Genomic DNA, 9,754 nt, shown 5'->3' with positions numbered 1-9,754 from the left:
TAGCCACAGTCAAAACTGAGAAGCCAGAAGGAGAGTTTTGATAATTTCTTTCAAAGCCTTCCTGCAGTCCTCAGCTCCCACCTGGGAATTCAATGCTTCCACTCAATTGTATAGTGAGAAGTAATGTGTTAAAATGGAAGGAGCCAAGAACATGATACAGGAGTGTCAGATTTGCTATTCTCTATGGGATCTTGGGCAAGTCATTCTTCATCTCTCATGTGTACAAAAGGGTTTAGAACAAAAGGGTTCTTTTTTTATAACAAAATTCCATGTCCCTATGATTCTTCCTATGTTTTATCTGTCTCATAAAATTAAGCTGAGAAAGTATTACCTTTTTGAAGTTTTAAAACTGAGTATGGATGAATTCTGATTTTCTTTTTAGTTATAAAATTCTATTAATCTAAGTCAGAGTATTGAATAAATGATTTCTTCATATCCTTACCACTGATTTAGCCCAATGATAACTACAAAAACTTCAGTCCTAAAATATTTCCAAGAATAATGCTCAAAATAATTCTGGATATAGATGGTTATTTATGTTGTTTGCTTTGCAGGGGAAAGGAAAGGGAAGAGTAGGGGACTGAGAAGCCTATTTGGACCTACAAATAAATATTTCTTCTGTCATCCTACCAACATATTAGAAAGTTCTATAACTGAAGTAGCTATCAAGAGCTTTCTGAATTCCTGGTCACTTTAACTGGATTAAGACTTTATGATCCCTAGGAGGGTTAAGAACTCAGTGTGGAGGATTTAGTTTATCTGATTACAGCAGTGATGGAGGCCCTGGAGATTTCAAACCTAGATGGGAGGTGGGGCAGAGTAATGGGAAAGTTTGAAAGGATATTCTGAACATCCAAGATATCCAGAAAGCAAGATGAGGGCAGTAAATGATCAAAATTGAGGGGAAGAGTACCTTAAAGGAAAAGAAACATGTTTATCAGAACTTCCCCTCCCCCTACCCAACTTGTATACAGTTGGCTCTATTTCTAAAATATTCTGTTCCATTATTATATTTTTTCCATATTTAGTTGGCAGGAGAATAAATGCTTTAATAATTATCACCTCAAAGTATTTTTTGAATTCTAGCTCACAGATTATTTTATTCTAATTTCTTTCCTTATTACTAAAGTTCCCAAGTAGGAGTCATTTTTGACCTGAGCTGATAAGTTGGCAAAAAAGAAGGTAGAGCTGAATTCCCTGGGAGTTGAGCCTCATTCTGTTCTTTCTCTGTGTTTCATTACAGGCTTCCTGAGAATCAAGGACAGTGGCCAACATAATAAAAGATAATGACTCTAACCAGCTTTCCTATTATTGATTTGTGATATTCCTTGCTCCCAGTGACCCCCAAACTCTTCAAACAAGTGTTTTGTCATATGTGAAATGATAACAGTATTTGGTTTTAGATACAATTTGCAACAAAACACATAAAAATCCCTTGTGATTCCTTGATATGAAGAGATTCATGGAAACATTGTATATTCAGAGATATTTTCAGACCTTTGGAAACTTTTCTGATTAGGCAGGGGGTCTTAATAACTTTTATTGTTTGTTTCATGGACCTCTTTGGCAGTCTGGTAAAGCTTATGCATCCCTTCTCAGAATATTTTTTATATAAAATAAAATGCATAAGATTACAAAGGATACCAAGGACCTTTTTTAATAAAAGTGATTTTTCCTTCCATCAAAATTCACAGACCTCTGAAGACTATCTCTAAAATTCTTGGTGCACTATAGATCATAGATTAAGTGTCTCTCTTATTCATTGCTAGTGATGTAAATAATATATTTTATATACTTTGAAAAATTCTAAATAGCTATATAAATGTTAGGTACTCCTGCTGCTACTACTATTACAACTACTACTATCACTATTGGGCAGCTAGATGGTGCAGTAGATAGAACATTGGCCTTGAAGTCAGGTGAACAGGAATTTGAATCCACCCTCAGACATTTGAGATACATTAGCTGTGTGACCTTGGGTAAGTCACTTAATCCTGATTGCCTCATATCCAGGGTCATCTCCAGTTGTCTTGATTCTTATCTGACCAAGAAAGTGAGGTTGGTGACTTAGCATAGTATTTTCTCACTCAAATCCAATTCATGTGCTTGACATGTCCTCACTTCCCTGATATCATCATCTTCTTCTAGAATGAAGGACAAACATCATCATCATCACCATCACTACTACTACTACTACTGATACTACCACTTCCATTACTGCTATTACCACTACTACTTTTACTGGCATTATTACTGTAACTACCACAACCACTACTACTGCTATTATTGCCACTAGTATTACTAAACAGTGCCACTGCTCTTTTCTCACTTCATAGAAACAAAGACTTTCAGAGTAGTAAGGGACCCTAAAGACCATCTTTCCCAAATCATACCTGAACATGGATACCTTCCCTAGTATACCTAGAAAATGGCCATGATGATTTTGCTGCATGACCTCTAATTTGGGGAACCTGTCGCCTTTCCTAGTAGTTCATTCCACTTCTAGAAAGCTCTAATTGAGAGAAAGATTTTTTTCCTGTTTAATCCAGTCAGTGTTTATAATTCTCTCTTCCAGATTGTGAGATTGTTTTTTGATTAGATTAAAAAGCTCATTCTTTGCCTCATTCTTTCTTATCTAGCATCACTGAATTGGCATGATCTCAGACAAACTGAGACCCATTAATGACCATAGATTAAAAAGACCAAGGCCTCCCACTGAATCCAGGGTCATCAACAATCCTCTTGATTCACATCTGGTCACTGGACTCAGGTGACTCCAGAGAAGAAAATAAGGCTGGCGACTTTATACAATAATCCCTCACTTCAATTTAATTCATGTACATTCCATAGCATGCAGGCATATATCCCTGAGGTTGTGATCCTCTTTGAGAACAAAGAACATGCCACAACAGCAACAGAATAAATACAAAGCCATTATTTAGGGAAGAGAGATAGCATAAATACATTGAAGGAATTATTAGGAAAGACCTAATATGAGAGATAGCATTTGAAATAAATTTCTAATGGATCTCAGGATTTTAAGATACAGAAATGAGGAAGAGAACAATATAAGGCATAAGGGGAAAGCCCATGTGAAGTTACAGAACAGGGAAAACCAAATAAGAATTAAAGTCATTTATGAAAGGTTTCATAGATGATTGATTGTAAAGCTAAGAATCAAACCCAAGTTCCTCGATCCCATCTTTCCACTAAACATACTCACTAAAATAAAATAGGACATTTTGAAAAATAAATTGCCTACATAGAATGACCATGCCTAGCTCACATATGAATAGTGACTTGGACAAGTCACTTTCACTTTCTCTCTCTCTCTCTCCCTCTCTCTCTCCCTCTCTCCCTCGTAGGTGGGTGGGTGGGAAAGTCACACACCAAATATCCAGTATCTTAGGCCAGAACTGACTCCAGGATCAGTACTTTATCCACTAACTATATGCCCCTTTATTTTTTCTCTGGAAATGAGAAGAGTGATCTCCTATGGAACCTTCCAGCTCCATCTCTATCATTGTGTGATTTTATAACATATTTTTGTAGTCAGGTCTCAGCTTAATTCCAGCTTCTGTGATTTATAACACGTTCACCAAGTTCTCTCCATGTGCCAACTTTGAAGAAGTCACATTAGCAATGAAATTACTGCTACCATGAGAAATAATTAACAACTTTAGCAAAAGCAGGCTGTTTTTAAAATGTGTAGTTCTCAGATTCAGTCCTTAGCATTTCACCTCTCCCCCGGTTAGTTGTTGGGAAGACATGTACATGGAAAGAAGCCCAACAGGGTCCAACCAGCCTATGACTTGCTCCACCTGGTTTAGCTTTTCAAAAAACTTGGTGAAAAATATGAAGGATTCCATACTTAGGCTATGGAACAGTGTTCAGTTTCTTCCAGCTGAGTAAAAAGAAAACATTACATGGGGGTTATTAAACAGTTTAAATCCTCTGGGGAAGTAATGAGTAAGACCGAGTGCACAGGATAAAAAATTAAATAGCAACAATTGATTTTTGATAGATAGCTCAAATCAAGTCAAGCAAACATTTGCAACTATCTCAGTTCCTATAGGCCCCTTTACCATTGCCCATGGAATCTTCTGAAACTTCCCATATTCTGCAAGGTTTTACCCTTGATGATGATGATGATGATGATGATGATGATGATGATGATGATGATGATGATGATGATGGTGATGGTGATGATGCTGATGATGCCACTTTGCATCTGTGGCTCTGTCTGGTTTCAACTCCATGAAATAAGATACCCCTCCATGCGATCTCTCTCTCACACACACACACACACACACACACACACACACACACACACACAAACACTCTAAGAACAAATTCATTACTTCTATACCCACCATTACTTAAACCTTGATTGTCTCTGCCTCCCTTCCTTTCTCTTTTGTTTGTAGGGCTGAAAGGTGGAGCACTTTAGTCTTCCATTAAAGGGGAAAAAAATTGGTCTCCTAGATTACTTCCTTTTCCTTCAGCTATCTTGCCTTGTTTCAACTCAATGGAAAAAGACAACTCTTGATATCCCAGTTTCCTTCCTTCACATGCTTCCCATCCCCATTTTCCTGTTTCATTTTGTAACTCACCCTTTTTTATTATCCTTCATAATAAAAGAATATCATGCCATCAAGAGAATGATGCACATTATGTTGATTAACATGAGGGGAAAGACAGCCTTCTCACTGACTCTTCCAGAATCATTTTAACTCAGTGGCCTGATATTATAGGGAATTATGTTGTATATAGTAGGGGACCTTGGCCTTTTAGATGTATGTCTAGTTCATGTCATCAAGGCACCATGACATTATAGTATTGCTGTGGTAGAGTCTCAATATGGTATTTTTATCATGACAAACAGCTCAGTATGGTAAAGCTAACTTGTCCCTCCTTGGTCTACTTATCAGTATGGAAATATTTGGAGACAATTTTTTGACAGTAGGGCAAAGACAAATGTATCCCCAGTGTTTTGTACAATTCCTGGTACACTGTAGGTGCTTAATAAATGTTGATGTTGGTGATGATGATGATGATGATGACAATGATGATAATTCACATTGATATGGTAGATAGATATGTGGTAAAAGGAAAAGGACCCTGGATTTGGAGTATCTGCATTCATATCCTGCCTCTATTACTTACTATCCTTGAAAATAATAAGAGATTTAAAATAGATGATCTCTAAGGTCTCTTTCAGCTAGAGAACTTATGCCATAATTTCTTTCTAGTGAAAGTATTTTTATCCTCATTTTGTAGGTGAAGGAATATAAAGTATAGAAAGATTAGACAAACACAATTTGCATGAGGTCATCTAATGAGGATGTTGAGATTTAGATCCGTGTCTTCTGACTTCACATTCAGGATTTATTTTTTTGTTTGTTTTAATTCACAATCCTAGGCAATTATTTTAAGAATATTTAGACTATTATTTTATTTTTTTACATTTTTATGCATTACATTCATTATATCTCTTTGAGTTTCAGTTCAAAATAATTAGGTATAGAGTTTTGGTATTTTTATACCCATTTGACATGAATATGAGACAGAGGAAGTTTGAGTTAAATCGAATGAATGATCATAACATCACAGATATAGAATTGGAAAAGACCTTAGAAGTCATCTAGTCCACTTCATTTTACATGTGTTAAAACTGAGATAGCGGAAAACTAAATGATTTGTCCTGGGTCACATAGTTAGGATAGGTCAACAGTGAATTTTGTCCCCAAATCTTCTTGACTCAAAGTCCCATTCTGCCAGTTCTGCCAGTTCTGCCAAAATGTCCCCCATGCTGAACAGTCCTTCTAATGTACCATAGCCATTGTCCTTTTCTATGAATTTAATTTATAGCTTGGACCACATATCAATATTTGACTTTTTCTGTTTTGTGGTATTATATATTTATTTCATATTTGTTGGTCTTGACTACAGAATATTGTCACTTTCTCACTGATGGTGGTGATGTTTTTTAAATACCCCACAGTATGAAGTACAATTCTGTTAGGGTGATTTGCAAAAAAGAGGGTAAGCCCAAATGGGACAAGCATAAAAAATGTAGCTGACAAAGGAATTGGATATCTCTCAAGACCAACAACAATTTAAGGAGAAAATTCAGAATGTTAAGAGCACTGTCATAAATCATAAGTCTTGGATTTAGAATTAACTTTTGCTAATTTCTAATTGTGTGACCTTGGTGAGTCGTTTAATCTCTTTTGGTTCTTAATTTCCTTATAGAATAGAGCATAAAATTTCACAAAGTATTTAGCCTGATGAAAAAGTCTGGAACCAAGAGAAACACAAAAAGCCAGATCAGGAATGGATATGGCAAGGTGGAGAGAACAATAAAGACATCTTTATACTTCTGAGGTAATTTGAAGAATTGTTTCACTTAGTTAAAGAAGAATTATCCTCTTTTTATTCCAACTGTCATCAGGTTAGTCCAGGCCAACATCATCCCAAACATGGATTAAATTATTAGCTTTATAAAGGTCATTCATGATTCTTAGCTCATCTGTTTCCATTCGGTGTCATAAAACACTGGTGCCAGACTTATGCTATAATGCTTCAAGGTCCCATGATTTAATTGAAATGATATTCTCTCCATTGACAAAGTTTACAATCCCTCCATGCTTTGGAAGGTGATTTTCATAGGTTATTATGGCCCAAAAGAATAGCAAACAAACCTGGACCAACACCTAGTAGTTCAACTTTTGGTGATAAGAGTTTCTTTTTATTTTCCCTTTTAAAAATATTTATGAGGCAGTAGTGGATAGAGCACTGAACCTGGAGTTAGGAGGAACTGAGTTCAAATCTGGCCTCAGACACTTAATAACTACCTAGCTGTGTAACCTTGGGCACATCATTTAACCCCATTGCCTTGCAAAAAAGAAGAAAAAATATTTATTTTATTATGAACTTAAGAAATAAAACAAAAATTTCTGTAATGTAGTAGAACAGAAAAATTAAAGCTAATTGTACATGAAACTGAAAATCTTTTGAATACAACTTGTTATTCTTTTTAATCTATTAAATACAACTTGCTATTCCATTTCAATATATGATGTTTTCTCCCTTTTCCCCTTCCTTTAAAGATGGCCAGCATATATGTGTGTGTGTGTGTGTGTGTGTGTGTGTATGTATGTATATCTATATTTATATGTATATGTATGTTTATACATATATATATATATATATATATATATATATATATATATATATATATAACCATTATATGCCTGCTTTTATTTATCAGTTCTTTTGCCAGAGTCTGTGCTTTGCTGTGTTCACTTTTGCAAACCAAGGTTTTTCCATGCAATGGTGAAATATAAGAAGACTTTTGTTGGAGACTGAAATTCCACTTTTAGAAAGTATTGAATGTTAAGATATTTTCCCTGATAATACTTCAACGTTTGTGTCTTTAGCACTTTTATATTTTACTTCTGATTTTCCAATTTGGGGCCAACGAAGTCAAGTCCAATCCTTCCTACACATGAAAGATGTTGGCCTTTTAAAGCTAGGTCTTTTATAGGTCTTAGTTTGAGGCAATGCCCATTCAACAATTAAGGTTGGGTAAGAGAGAGAGATGAGGAAAAGAAACTAAGAAAAATTGAATTAGAAGGGGGAGACTTTTTTTTTTTACATTTTAACAGTTTGTTTTCCAATTATATACAATAGTAATATGCACCCATCATTTTTTGCAAGGCTTTGAATTCTACAATTTTCCCCCCTCCTCCCTTCCCCTCCCACAGAAGGCTGACAGTCTCTACATTGTTTCCATGCCATACATTGATGTAAGTTGAATGTTATAAGAGTAAACATAAGAATAAACATAATCCCCCTTTCCCTCAAGAAGATGAGAAACCTCAAGAATAGAGAGAAAAAAAAATTGTACTTCAGTCTGTGTTCAGATTTCAATGATTCTGTCTCTGGGGTGGGTTACTTTCTTTATCATAGTCCACCAGAGAAGTTGCTTCAATATTTTTTCCCACAGTTGCTATTACTAGCTGCACCTCTACTCTATTTCTTCCCACTCTCATTTATTCTATTCTCTCTCTCTCTCTCTCTCTCTCTCTCTCTCTCTCTCTCTCTCTCTCTCTCTCTCTCTCTCTCCCTCTCTCTCTCTCTCTCCTTTCATCCTGACCCTATCCAAAAGTGTGTTGAATCTGAGTACCCTCTCCTTCAATATTCCCTCTCTTCTATCACCTATTTCCCCCCCCCCTTCCCTCACCCCATTCCCCCCTCATCCCAGCCCTTTCCTCCCAACTTTCTCCAGGGCAAGTTAGATTTCCTCACCCTATTAAGTGTGTATATCATTTCCTCCCTGAGACATTTCCAATAAGAAAGAAGGCTCCATTGCCCCTTGCCTTCCCCCTCTCCACTCCATTGAAAAAGCTTTTTTCTTGACTCTTAAGTGAAATCTCTTAGCTTCTTTTTCATCTCCTTTTCCTTCCTCCCAGTACTTTCTCCCTTCACCCATTGACTCCATCCCTTTACCACATCATAACATTATATTCTATTCCTTCCTATGTCCTGTCTATATATGCTCCTTCTAACAGCTCTTATAAATGAGAAAGTCCATATGAGTTATCAAGATCTTCTTCCCGTGCAGGAATACAAACAGTTCAACATAATCAAGTTCCTCATAGTCCCTCTCTTCCACTCCCTCTATGGTTCACCAGAGTCCTGTACTTGGAGATCAAACTTTCTGTTCAGCCCTAGTCTTCTCGTTAGGGAAGTTTGAAAGTTCCCTGTTTGATTGGAAATCCATCTTTTCCCCTAAAAGAGGATGTTCAGTTTTGTTGGGTAATTGATTCTCAGTTGTAAACCAACATCTTTTTCCTTCTGGAATATCATATTCCAATCCCTATGAGCCCTTAATGTAGATGCTGCCAGATCATGTGTCCTCCTGACTATGGAGCCTCAGGAGTTGAATTGTCTGTTTCTTGCAGCTTTTAGAATTTTCTCTTTGATTTGGGAGTTTTGGAATTTGGCTATAATATTCCTGGAAGTTTTTCTTTTGGGATCCCTTTCAAGGGGGTGACCAGTGAATTCTCTCGATTTCTATTTTACCCTCAGCTTCTAGGATCTCAGGGCAATTTTGGCATTATTTCTTGAAAAATGAAGTCTAGGCTCTTCTCCTGGTCGTGACTTTCAGATAGCCCAATAATTTTTAAATTATTTCTTCTGGTTCTGTTTTTGAGGTCAATTGTTTTTCCAATGAGATATTTCACATTTTTTCTAATTTTTAGCTTTTTTTTCTTGGCAGAGTTTTATTTCTTCCTGCTTTCTTGTAAAGTCATCAGCTTCCTTTAGTTCCATTTTGCATTTGAAGGAGTTATTTTCTTTAGAGAGCTCTTTGATCTCCTTTTCTAGCCAGCCAATTCTGCTTTTTAAGTCCTTCTTCTTCTCATTTGCCTTTTGTTTTGCTTTTTCCATTAGGCCTAAACTGGTTTTAAACATATTATTTTCTTCAGTATTTTTTTGTATATCTTTCCCCAAGCTTTTGATTTGGTTTCCATGATTTTTCCGCATTACTCACATTTCTCCTTCCAATTTTTCCTCCACCTCCCTTAATTGCTTTTCAAAGTCTTTTGTGAGCTTATCCATAGTCTGAGCCCATTTCTATTTCTCTTGGAGATTTTGGATATGGAAGCTTTGATTTTGCCATCATCTGAGTATGTGTTTTTGAGCTTCCATGGGACTAAAGTCAGTTTCTTCTTTTTCTGTTTACTCA

The sequence above is a fragment of the Macrotis lagotis genome, chromosome 1, assembly GCF_037893015.1.
Source record: "Macrotis lagotis isolate mMagLag1 chromosome 1, bilby.v1.9.chrom.fasta, whole genome shotgun sequence".
NCBI lineage: Eukaryota > Metazoa > Chordata > Mammalia > Peramelemorphia > Peramelidae > Macrotis > Macrotis lagotis.
The sequence above is the reverse complement of the archived record's forward strand: the minus strand, read 5'-3'. Positions refer to the sequence as shown.